Raw genomic sequence first — 12989 nt, forward strand, 5'->3', positions numbered from 1 at the left:
GGGGGGAGGGGTGGGGAGGGGAGGGAGGGAGGGGAGGGAGGGAGGGAGGGGGGAGTGGGAGAGGGAGGGAGGGGGGAGGGGGAGATGGAGGGAGGGGGGAGAGGGAGGGGGGAGGGGAGAGGGGGAGAGGAGGGGGAGAGGAGAAGGGAGGGAGGAGGAGGGGGAGGGAGGGAGGGGAGAGGAGAGGGAGGGAGGGGGAGAGGAGAGGTAGGGAGGGGGAGAGGAGAGGGAGGGAGGGGGAGAGGAGAGGGAGGGAGGGGAGAGGAGAGGGGAGGGAGGGGGAGAGGAGTGGGAGGGAGGAGGGAGGGGGAGAGGAGAGGAGGGAGGGAGGGAGAGGAGAGGAAGAGGAGGGGAGAGGAGAGGGAGGGAGGGAGGGGAGAGGAGGGAGGGAGGGAGGGAGGGGAGAGGAGAGGGAGGGAGGCGGGAGAGGGAGGGAGGGAGGGAGGGAGGGGAGGGAGGGAGGGAGGAGGAGCGGAGAGGGAGGAGGGGAGAGGAGAGGGAGGGAGGTGGAGAGGAGTGGGAGGGAGGGAGGGAGGGGGAGAGGAGAGGGAGGGGAGGGGAGGAGAGGGAGGGAGGGAGGAGGAGGAGAGGGAGGAGGAGGGAGGGAGGGAGGAGAGGGAGGGAGGGGGAGGAGAGGGGGGGAGGAGGGAGAGGGGGGGAGGAGGAGAGGGAGGGAGGGGAGAGGAGAGGGAGGGAGGGGAGAGGAGAGGGAGGGAGGGGGGAGGGGAGGAGGGGGGAGGGAGGGAGGGGGGAGGGGAGGGAGGGGAGGGAGGGAGGGGGGAGGGGAGGGAGGGAGGGAGGGGGAGGGAGGGAGGGAGGGAGGGGGGAGGGAGGGAGGGAGGGGGAGGGAGGGAGGGAGGGAGGGGGGAGGGGAGAGGGAGGGGGAGGGGAGATGGAGGGAGGGGGAGAGGGAGGGGGGGAGGGGGAGGGGAGAGGGGGAGAGGAGAGGGGGGGAGAGGAGAGGGGGGGAGAGGAGAGGGAGGGAGGGAGGGAGGGGGAGGGGAGGGAGGGGGAGAGGAGGGGGAGAGGAGGGGGAGAGGAGAGGGAGGGAGGGGGAGAGGAGAGGGAGGGAGGGGGAGAGGAGAGGGAGGGAGGGGGAGAGGAGAGGGAGGGAGGGGGAGAGGAGTGGGAGGGAGGGAGGGGGAGAGGAGTGGGAGGGAGGGAGGGAGAGGAGAGGAAGAGGAGGGGGAGAGGAGAGGGAGGGAGGGGGAGAGGAGAGGAGAGGGAGGGAGGGGGAGAGGGAGAGGGAGGGAGGGGAGAGGAGAGGGAGGGAGGGGGAGAGGAGAGGGAGGGAGGGGGAGAGGAGAGGGAGGGAGGGGAGAGGAGAGGGAGGGAGGGGGAGAGGAGAGGGAGGGAGGGAGGGAGGGGGCGAGGAGAAGGAGGGATGGAGGGGGAGGAGGAGAGGGAGGGGAGGAGGAGAGGGAGGGGGAGAAGAGAGGGAGGGAGGGGAGAAGAGAGGGAGGGAGGGAGGGGGAGAGGAGGGGGAGGGAGGGAGGGAGGGAGGGGGAGAGGAGAGGGAGGGAGGAGGAGCGGAGAGGGAGGAAGGGGGAGAGGAGAGGGAGGGAGGTGGAGAGGAGTGGGAGGGAGGGAGGGAGGGGGAGGGGAGTGGGAGGGAGGGAGGGAGAGGAAGAGGAGGGGAGAGGAGAGGGAGGGAGGGGGAGAGGAGAGGGAGGGAGGGGGAGAGGAGAGGGAGGGAGGGGGAGAGGAGAGGGAGGGAGGGGGAGAGGGGAGGGAGGGAGGGGGAGGGAGGGAGGAGGAGAGGGAGGGAGGGAGGGGGAGAGGGAGGGAGGGGGAGAGGAGAGGGAAAGAGGGGGAGAGGAGAGGGAGGGAGGGAGGGGGGAGGAGAGGGAGGGAGGGGGGAGGAGGAGGGGGAGGGGGGAGGAGAGGGAGGGAGGGGGAGGGGGAGATGGAGGGAGGGGGAGAGGGAGGGGGGGAGGGGAGAGGGGAGAGGAGAGGGGGGGAGAGGAGAGGGGGGGAGAGGAGAGGGAGGGAGGGAGGGAGGGGGAGAGGAGGGGGAGAGGAGAGGGAGGGAGGGGGAGAGGAGAGGGAGGGAGGGGGAGAGGAGAGGGAGGGAGGGGAGAGGAGTGGGAGGGAGGGAGGGAGGGGAGAGGAGTGGGAGGGAGGGAGGAGAGGGAGGGAGGGGGAGAGGAGAGGGAGGGAGAGGGAGGGAGGGGGAGAGGAGAGGGAGGGAGGGGGAGAGGAGAGGGAGGGAGGGGGAGAGGAGAGGGAGGGAGGGGGAGAGGAGAGGGAGGGAGGGGGAGAGGAGAGGGAGGGAGGGGGAGAGGAGAGGGAGGGAGGGGGAGAGGAGAGGGAGGGAGGGAGGGAGGGGGCGAGGAGAAGGAGGGATGGAGGGGGAGGAGGAGAGGGAGGGGAGGAGGAGAGGGAGGGGGAGAAGAGAGGGAGGGAGGGGGAGAAGAGAGGGAGGGTGGGAGGGGGAGAGGAGGAGGGAGGGAGGGAGGGAGGGGGAGAGGAGAGGGAGGAGGAGGAGCGGAGAGGGAGGGAGGGGGAGAGGAGAGGGAGGGAGGTGGAGAGGAGTGGGAGGGAGGGAGGAGGGGGAGAGGAGTGGGAGGGAGGGAGGGAGAGGAAGAGGAGGGGGAGAGGAGAGGGAGGGAGGGGGAGAGGAGAGGGAGGGAGGGGGAGAGGAGAGGGAGGGAGGGGGAGAGGGGAGGGAGGGGGAGAGGGGAGGGAGGGGGAGAGGAGAGGGAAAGAGGGGGAGAGGAGAGGAGAGGGAAAGAGGGGGAGAGGAGAGGAGAGGGAAAGAGGGGGAGAGGAGAGGGAGGGAGGGGGAGAGGGAGGGAGGGGGAGAGGAGAGGGAGGGAGGGGGAGAGGTGAGGGAGGGGGAGAGGAGAGGGAGAGGAGAGGGTAGGAGAGGGAGGAAGGGGGGAGGAAGGGGGGGGGAGGGAGGGAGGGGGAGAGGGAGAGGGGGAGGAGAGGGGGGGAGGAGAGGGAGGGAGGGAGAGGGAGAGGAGAGGGAGGGAGGCGGAGAGGAGAGGGTGGGTGGGGGGAGAGGAGAGGGGGGAGGGAGGGGGAGAGAAGAGGGGGGAGGGAGGGGGAGAGAAGAGGGGGAGAGGAGAGGGGGGAGGGAGGGGGAGAGGAGAGGGGGGAGAGAGGGGAGGGGGGAGGGAGGGGAAGGGGAGGGAGGGGGAAGAGGAGAGGAGGAGAGGGGGGAGGGAGGGGAAGAGGGGAGAGTGAGGGAGGGAGGGGAGAGGGAGGGAGGGGAGGGAGGGAGGGGAAGGGGGAGGGGAGGGAGGGGAGGGGGAGGGGGAGGGAGGGAGGGAGAGGGAGGGGGGGAGAGGTGCAGAGAGGAGGGGCGGGGGAGGAGAGGGCGGGGGGCGGGGGAGGAGAGGCGGGAGGGGGGCGGGGAGGCTGAACGGGCCCGGCCGACGAAAGGAAGTCGGGCCGAAGACTTCAGGCGGGGCGCGCCCCGAGCAAGATGCCGGGCGGGCGGACCCCACCAAGGACATGCAGGGCGGGGGAGCAGAGCGGGAGCTGAACGGGGGCTGCCTGGAGCTACTGCACATGCACGCACACTCTAGCGCACATGTGCAGCGATCCCAGCAGTGTGTGCAGCGCCGGGACCTGGCTCCGCCCCCCCACAGCTTGTGCTCCGCTGCGCAAAGTGCCTGGAACGTTCCAGCAGTGGGGAGAATACCGAGGCAAGTTTTAGGCGCGGTTTTAAGCATGGAAATCAGGCGCGGCCCGAAACCTGATCCCAGAGAGTGGTTAACCTGTGGAATTCTCTACCGCACAGAGTTGTTGATGCCAGTTCGTTAGATATATTCAAAAGGGAGATAGATATGGCCCTTACGGCCAAAGGGATCAAGGGGTATAGAGTGAAAGCAGGAAAGGGGTACTGAGGTTAAATGATCAGCCATGATCTTATTGAATGGTGGTGCAGGCTCGAGGGGCCAAATGGCCTACTCCTGCACCTAATTTCTATGTTTCTATGTAAACCTGTACAAATCATTGGTTAGGATGCAGTTCGAATATTGTGTCAGGTCTTGGGGATCTTACACCAGGAAGGATGTCGAGGCCATGGAGAGGGTGCAGAGAGATTCACTGAGATGATACCAGGGACAAGAGCCTTTAGTTATCAGGGGCGATTGGAGAAACTGGGTCTCTTTTCATTAGAACAAAGGGTAATTGGAGATCTGAAGGAAGTGGTCAGAATTTGATCAGGTAAATGAGGATAAACTATTTCCACCAGTCGGCGAGTCAGTAACTCGAGGGCATCAAATTCAAATCATCACCAAAAGGCTTAGACCCAGGGAAGAACTATCGAGCACACTGGACAACAATGTTCGGGACACTCACTGTCCCTCTGGATCTGTGTCCGGAGGAGGAACTGATGGGTTTCTCTTATCTTTTAGTTACAGTTAAATTATATTCTCATGGAGGTGATGGATGTCAGTGCTGGGGAACGGGGTATTCTGAGCACCAAGTGTCTGTCTGAAGCACTCTTCAATCAGGTACAGCACGGATTAGATACAGAGTAAAGCTCCCTCTATAGTGTCCCATCAAACACTCCCAGGGCAGGTACAGCACGGGTTAGATACAGAGTAAAGCTCACGCTACACTGTCCCATCAAACACTCTCAGGGAAGTGTTGATGGAGCTATATTCTGTATGTAAATTAGACTGTCCCTGCCCCAGGAATCCCAGAGGGTGACATGAGATGCTCTGACTGATAAAAAGTTTAAGATAAGCTATGATCCTATTGAATGGCGTAGCAGGCTCGAGGGGTGGTATGGCCTCCTCCTGCTCCTAATTCTTCTGTTCTTATAAAATGTCCTGTTGCCCGGCACTAACCTCCATCACCTCAATGAGCACAAAGAGTCACCTAAAGAAGTTACTGGTGAATCTGCTTCCACCACCCTTTCAGGCAGTGCGTTCCAGGTCATAACATCTCACTGCTTAATTTGTCCCCTCATGTAGCATTTGGTTCATTGGCCAAACACCTTAAATCTGTCCCTCTGGTTACCGACCCTTCTGACACTGAAAATGGTTCCTCCTTATTAAGAGGGTTGGTGGGCTGGAGGAGGTTACAGAGATAGGGAGGGGTGAGGCCTTGGAGGGATTTGAACAAGAGGATGAGAATTTTAAAAGCTGAAGCCACCAGCCGTCTCCCCCAGTGCAGACTGTGACTCACTAACAGGAAGGATGTTACTTTAACGATGACAGATGTACAATGAGAGGAAATCAATCTCTGTCCCTTTAACTAACAGTGACATGTAGAGAGGGAATTGAATGATCTTCAAACACTTGGTCCACATGGCAATGAAGTGTCTGAAACTTATAATAGGAACTCCAGGAAAACAAAATACTGACAAATGTTAAACTGTTTGGTTGACAAAATAAATCTTGATTTAACTTTTTAAAAATGAATTGTTTAACAGGGGTTCTCACTGACTCAGCTGACAGGCCGACTCAGGATCCATCCCTCAAGCACCGCGATTGGTTGCAGAACACGCTGCTCCCTGGGCCCTCCGGCCTCTGACCTCTCTTCCTGTTGGTTCCCAGGGCAATCAATCACCACTCGCTGACATTACGCTGCTAGATGAATTAGTAATCTCGTTGTGCAAGGCCCCTTGGGGAAGAGTGACCATAATATGGTGGAATTCTACATTAGGATGGAGAATGAAACAGTTAATTCAGAGACCATGGTCCAGAACTGAAAGAAGGGTAACTTTGAAGGTATGAGGCGTGAATTGGCTAGGATAGATTGGCGAATGATACTTAAGGGGTTGACAGTGGATGGACAATGGCAGAAATTTAGAGACCGCATGGATGAACTACAACAATTGTACATCCCTGTCTGGAGTAAAAATAAAAAAGGGAAGATGGCTCAACCGTGGCTATCAAGGGAAATCAGGGATAGTATTAAAGCCAAGGAAGTGGCATACAAATTGGCCAGAAATAGCAGCGAACCCGGGGACTGGGAGAAATTTAGAACTCAGCAGAGGAGGACAAAGGGTTTGATTAGGGCAGGGAAAATAGAGTACGAGAGGAAGCTTGCAAGGAACATTAAGACGGACTGCAAAAGCTTCTACAGATATGTAAAGAGAAAAAGGTTAGTAAAGACAAACATAGGTCCCCTGCAGTCAGAATCAGGGGAAGTTATAATGGGGAACAAAGAAATGGCAGACCAATTGAACAAGTACTTTGGTTTGGTATTCACTAAAGAGGACACAAACAACTTTCCGGATATAAAAGGGGTCAGAGGGTCTAGTAAGGAGGAACTGAGGGAAATCTTTATTAGTCGGGAAATTGTGTTGGGGAAATTGATGGGATTGAAGGCCGATAAATCCCCAGGGCCTGATGGACTGCATCCCAGAGTACTTAAGGAGGTGGCCTTGGAAATAGCGGATGCATTGACAGTCATTTTCCAACATTTCATTGACTCTGGATCAGTTCCTATGGAGTGGAGGGTAGCCAATATAACCCCACTTTTTTTAAAAAGGAGGGAGAGAGAGAACAGGGAATTATAGACCGGTCAGCCTGACATCGGTAGTGGGTAAAATGATGGAATCAATTATTCAGGATGTCATAGCAGCGCATTTGGAAAGAGGTGACATGATAGGTCCAAGTCAGCACGGAATTGTGAAAGGGAAATCATGCTTGACAAATCTGCTGGAATTTTTTGAGGATGTTTCCAGTAGAGTGGTCAAGGGAGAACCAATTGATGTGTATTTGGACTTTCAGACGGCTTTCGACAAGGTCCCACACAAGAGATTAATGTGCAAAGTTAAAGCACATGGGATTGGGGGTAATGTGCTGATGTGGATTGAGAACTGGTTGGCAGACAGGAAGCAAAGAGTATGAGTAAATGGGTCCTTTTCAGAATGGCAGGCACTGACTAGTGGGGTACCGCAAGGTTCAGTGCTGGGACCCCAGCTACTTACAATATACATCAATGATTTAGACGAAGGAATGGAGTGTAATATCTCCAAGTTTGCAGATGACACTAAACTAGGTGGCAGTGTGAGCTGTGAGGAGGATGCTAAGAGGCTGCAGGGTAACCTGGACAGGTTAGGTGAGTGAGCAAATGCATGGCAGATGCAGTATAATGTAGATAAATGTGAGGTTATCCACTTTGGTGGCAAAAACAGGAAGGCAGAATATTATCTGAATGGTGACAGATTAGGAAAAGGGGAGGTGCAATGAGACCTAGGTGTCATAGTACATCAGTCATTGAATGTTGGCATGCAGGTACAGCAGGCGGTTAAGAAAGCAAATGGCATGTTGGCCTTCATAGCGAGAGGATTTGAGTATAGGAGCAGGAGGTCTTACTGCAGTTGTACAGGATGTTGGTGAGGCCACACCTTGAATATTGTGTCCAGTTTTGGTCTCCTAATCTGAGGAAGGACATTCTTGCTATTGAGGGAGTGCAGCGAAGGTTCACCACACTGATTCCTGGGATGACAGGGCTGACATATGAAGAAAGGCTGGGTCGACTAGGTTTATATTCACTGGAATTTAGAAGAATGAGATGGGATCTCACAGAAACATATACAATTCTGACGGGATTGGACAGGTTAGATGCAGGAAGAATGTTCCCGATGTTGGAGATGCACAGAACCAGAGGTCACAGTCTAAGGATAAGGGGTAAGCCATTTAGGACCGAGATGAGAAGAAACTTCTTCACTCAGAGAATTGCGAACCTGTGGAATTCTCTACCACAGAAAATTGTTGAGGCCAGTTCGTTCGATATAGTCTAAAGGGAGTTAGATGTGGCCCTTACGTCTAAAGGGATCAAGGGGTATGGAGAGAAAGCAGGAATGGGGTACTGAAGTTGCATGATCAGCCATGATTATATTGAATGGTGGTGCAGGCTCAAAGGGCCGAATGGCCTACTCCTGCATCTATTTTCTATGTAATTAGTCAAAGGTTTAGAGGGGATTTGAGGAGTGAGTCTGAAAGGGTGATAGAGGCAGAAACCCTCATAGCATTTAAATGTACCTGGATATGCACTTGAGGGGCCTAGATAGAATGGATAGGAAGGACTCATTTCCCTTAGCACAGGGGTCAATAACTGGGGAGCATAGCTTTAAAGTAATTGGTAGAAGGTTTAAAGGTGTATAAAATTATGAAGGGCCTAGATAGAGTGGATCGGGAGGACCTATTTCCCTTCGAAGAGCGGTCAGCTTTGGCTTATTGGGTAGCACACTTGCATCTGAGTCAGAAGGTTGTGGGTTCAAGTCCCACTCCAGGGACTTGAGCACATAAATCTAGACTGACACTCCAGTGCAGTGCTGAGGGAGTGCTGCACTGTCGGAGGTGCCGTCTTTCAGATGAGACGTTAAACTGAGGTCCTGTCTGCTCTTTCAAGTGGACGTAAAAGATCCCATTGCACTACTTGAATAGTTATCCCCAATGTCCTGGCAAATATTTATCCCTCAATCAACATAACAAAAACAGATTATCTGGTCATTATCACATTGCTGTTTGTGGGAGCTTGCTGTGTGCAAACTGGCTGCCGCGTTTCCCACATTACAACAGTGACTAAACTCCAAAAGTACTTAATTCTCTGTAAAGGGCTTTGAGACATCTGGTGAAAGGTGCTATATAAATGTAAGTCTTTGTTTCTTTTGAAGTGCTGTAACCTACAAGGCTAGTGACCAAGAGCTGGAAATTCTTCTTCTTCGGCAGCCTCCCGGAGTCGAGGAAGACTTGCCCCACACCAATACGAGTTCTAAGGTGACTAATGAGTCCTATGTGGGATCTCCAGTCTCTGTCACAGGTGGGGCAGGTGTTGGTTGAAGGGACGGGTGGGTGGGGTGCTTAGTTTGTCGCACGCTCCTTCCACTGTTTGTATTTGGCTTCCATGTGCTCATGACAAAGGGTTAGGCTTAGGCCTTCTCGAATGCTTCTCCTCCACTTTGCGTGTCCTTGGGCCCGAGATTCCCAAGAGTCGGTGGGGATGTTACATTTTTTCAAGGAGGCTTTGAGGGTGTCCTTGAATCACTTTCTTTTTCTTCCTGGGACTCACTTGCCGTAGAGTGCTTGATTCGGGAGTTTTGTATCGGTTATGCGGACAATGTGGCCCATCCATCGGAGCTGATCAAGCAATGGTCAATGCCTCGATGTTCGGGACATTGGCCTGAGCGAGAACACTGATGATGGTGCGCCTATCCTGCCAATGGATTTGCAGTATTTTGCAGAGGCAGCGTTGGTGGTACTTCTCCAGTGCCTTGAGGTGTCTACTGTACTTAGTCCATGACTCTGAAGCATATAGGAGGGCGGGTATCACTACTGCTCTGTAGACCATGAGCTTGGTGCCAAGTTTGAGATCCTGTTGTTCGAACACTCTTTACGTCAGGCGACCGAAGGCTGCACTGGCACAATGAAGGTGGTGTAGGACTTCACCATTGATGTCTGGCCTTGCTGACAGTAGACTCCCGAGGTATCGAAAGTGGTCCAAATTGTCCAAGGTCTTGTCGTGGATCGTGATAATCTCGGGGGAGCAGTGGTTTGTGGCGGGGGCAGGTTGGTAGAAGACCTTTGTCTTATGGATGTTTAATGTAAGGCCCAGACTCTCATAGATGCAGAGAGGATGTTTCCACTCGTGGGGGAATCCAGAACGAGGGGCTTTAGTTTCAGAATAAGGGGTCGCCCATTTAGAACTGAGATGAGAGGAAATTTCTTCTCTCAGTGAGTCGTAAATCTGTGGAATTCTCTGCCCCAGAGAGCTGTGGAGGCTGGGTCATTGAGCGTGTCGGGAGGAGGCCAACAACGCGAGACCTGAGCGGGCGGGGGAGTACAAAGGGCAGCGGCAGTTTGGAGCAGCGGCCGATCGGGAGGAGGCCAGCATCGCGAGACCTGAACGGGCGGGGGAGTACAAAGGGCAGCGGCAGCTTGGAGCAGCGGCCGATCGGGAGGAGGCCAGTATCGCGAGACCTGAACGGGCGGGGGAGTACAAAGGGCAGCGGCAGCTTGGAGCAGCGGCCGATCGGGAGGAGGACAGCATCGCGAGACCTGAGCGGGCGGGGGAGCTGCAGCAGGGACAGAAAGTAAAAAAAATCTAAATCGAAGTGTGATGTCACAGCCAAGCAAGTAAGTGATTGGCTGGTGGATTGGAGAGTATTTTTTCTTTTCTTTAAGGAACCTTTCGCATTGTTGTAGGTTAGGAACTGCGATTAAATATATGTGATCTTTATTATCTAAGGACAACCAGTTAATTAAATTGGCTGTTTGCTGAGTAGTGGCTGGGTGTGTGGTTTAGAGTTTAGTTCTACTTGATAGTTGTGAGTGTAACTAGAGGGATGGCAGGGCAGCTCAGTCCCGTGGATTGCACATCTTGTGGCATGTGGGAAATCCTGGATGCTTCACACAGCCGGGACGATCACGTGTGCAGGTGGTTTCTCCAGCTGCACCAACTCGAGCTCTGTTTTGGAGCTTGAGCGGCAGCTGGAATCACCTTGGTGCATCCGCGTGATTGAGAGCAACGTGGATAGCACATTTCAGGAGATGGTCACCCCGCAGCTTAAGAGTGTGCAGGCAGACAGGGAGTGGGTGACCCCTGGACAGAAGAGGAAGACTAGGCAGGCAGGGCAGGAATCCCCTGAGGAGTCCATCTCGCTCTCCAACCGGTATTCTGTTCTGAGTACCGGTGAGGGCGATGGTGGCTCTGGGGAGTGCAGCCAGAGATAAATCCACGGCACCACAGGTGGTTCAACTGCACGGGGGGGGTGGGGGGAGGAAGAAGAATGAAAGAGCTATAGTGGTAGGGGATTCGGTAGTCAAGGGAGCAGACAGGCGTTTCTGTGGCTGCAAATGTGACTCCAGGATGGTATGTTGCCTCCCTGGTGCCAGGGTCAAGGATGTCTTTGAGCGGCTGCAGGGCATTCTGGGGGGAGAGGGTGAAGAGCCAGAGGTTGTGGTCATACCAGTACCAATGACATAGGTAGAAAGAGGAATGAGGTCCTGCAGGCAGAGTTTAGGGAGCTAGGAGAGAGATTAAAAAGCAGGACCTCAAAGGTAGTAATCTGCAGATTAATCCCAGTACCATGAGCTAGTGAGAACAGAAATAGGAAGATAGAGCAGATAAATAGGTGGCTGGAGAGATGGTGCAGGTGGGAGGGCTTTAGATTCCTGAGGCATTGGGACCGTTTCTGGGGGAGGTAGGATCTGTACAAGCCGGATGGATTGCACCTCAACAGAGCCGGGACCAATATCCTCGCGGGGAGGTTTGCTAGTGTTATTGGGGAGGTTTTAAACTAGCTTGGCAGGGGGATGGGAACCTGAAAATAGATTCAGTAGGGAGGGGAGTAAAGCTGGAATTAGAAAGCAAAAATGTGGAAAGTGAGTTTGAAGGAGAGAGGAAACAAGCAGGAAAAAAGGGTAAAAAAACAAATTTAAAGGCACGTTGTCTAAATCCACGCAGCATTTGTAACAAAATAGATGAGTTGACGGCACAAATTGAAATAAATGGATATGATCTGAAAGCCATTACAGAGACATGGTTGCAAGGTGATCAGGACTGGGAATTAAATATTCAGGGGTACTTGACAATCAAGCAGGACAGACATAAGGAAGAGGAGGTGGGGTAGCTCTATTGATAAAGGAAGGAATCACTACAATAGTGAGAAAGGATATTAGCTCAAATGATCAGGATGTTGAAACAGTTTGGGTGGAGATAAGGAATAATAAAGGGAAAAATCACTGGTGGGCGTAATCTATAAGCCCCCTAACAGTAGCAACTCTGTTGGTCGGAGCATAAACCAGGAAATAGAGAGGGCAGCCTTGAGGAAGAGTTCATGGAGTGCATAAGGGACAGGTTCCTTGAGCAGTATGTAACGGAACCAACCAGGGGGCAGGCTATTTTAGATCTGGTCCTGTAATGAGACAGGATTAATAAACAATCTCCTAGTAAAGGATCCCCTTGGAATGAGTGATCATAGCATGGTTGAATTTCAAATTCAGATGGAGGGTGAGAAAGTTGGATCTCTAACCAGCGTACTAAGCTTAAATACAGGAGACTATGAAGGTATGAGGGCAGAGTTGGCTAAAGTGGACTGGGAAAATAGATTAACGCATAGGACAGTTGATGACGTACATTTAAGGAGAATTTTCACAACTTTCAAGAAAAATATATTCCAGTGAGGAGAAACGGGTGCAAGAGAAAAGATAGCCATCCGTGGCTAACTAAAGAAATAAAGTATCCAATTAAAAACAAGGGCATACAAAATGGCCAAAACTAGTGGGAGGACAGAAGATTGGGAAGCGTTTAATGCCAACAAAGAATGACTAAAAAAATGATTAAGAAAGGGAAGTTAGACTATGAAAGTAAACTAGCACAAAATATAAAAACTGATAGCAAGAGTTTCTATAGGTATATAAAAAAAAAAGAATGGCTAGAGTAAATGTTTGTCCCTTAGAGGATGAGACCAGGGAATTAGTAATGGGGAACATGGAGATGGCAGAAACTCTGAACAAATATTTTGTACAGTAGAGGACACTAACAATATTCCAACAGTGCATAGTCAAGGGACTAATGTGGGGGGGGGGGGGGGGAGAAACTTAACACAATCTCAATCACTAAGGAGGTGGTACTCAGTAAGATAATGGAATTAAAGGCAGATAAATCCCCTGGACCTGATGGCTTGCATCCTAGGGTCTGAAAAGAAGTAGCGGCAGGGATAGTGGTTGCATCCCTGGATTCTGGGGAGGTTCCAGCAGATTGGAAAACTGAAAATGCAGCGCCCCTATTTAAAAAAGGAGGCAGACAAAAAGTGGGAAACTATAGACCAGTTAGCCTCACATCTATGCTTGGGAAGATGTTGGAGTCCATTATTAAAGAAGCAGTAGCAGGAGTTTTGGAAAAGCAAAATTCGGTCAGGCAGAGTTAGCATAGATATATGAAGGAGAAGTCATGTTTGACAAATTTGCTAGAATTCTTTGAGGATGTAATGAACAGGGCGGATAAAGGGGAACCAGTTGATGTGGTGTATTTGGACTTTCAGAAGGCATTTGACAAGGTGCCACATAAAA

The sequence above is a fragment of the Pristiophorus japonicus genome, unplaced genomic scaffold (genome assembly GCF_044704955.1).
Source record: "Pristiophorus japonicus isolate sPriJap1 unplaced genomic scaffold, sPriJap1.hap1 HAP1_SCAFFOLD_931, whole genome shotgun sequence".
In the NCBI taxonomy this organism is placed as follows: Eukaryota; Metazoa; Chordata; class Chondrichthyes; family Pristiophoridae; genus Pristiophorus; species Pristiophorus japonicus.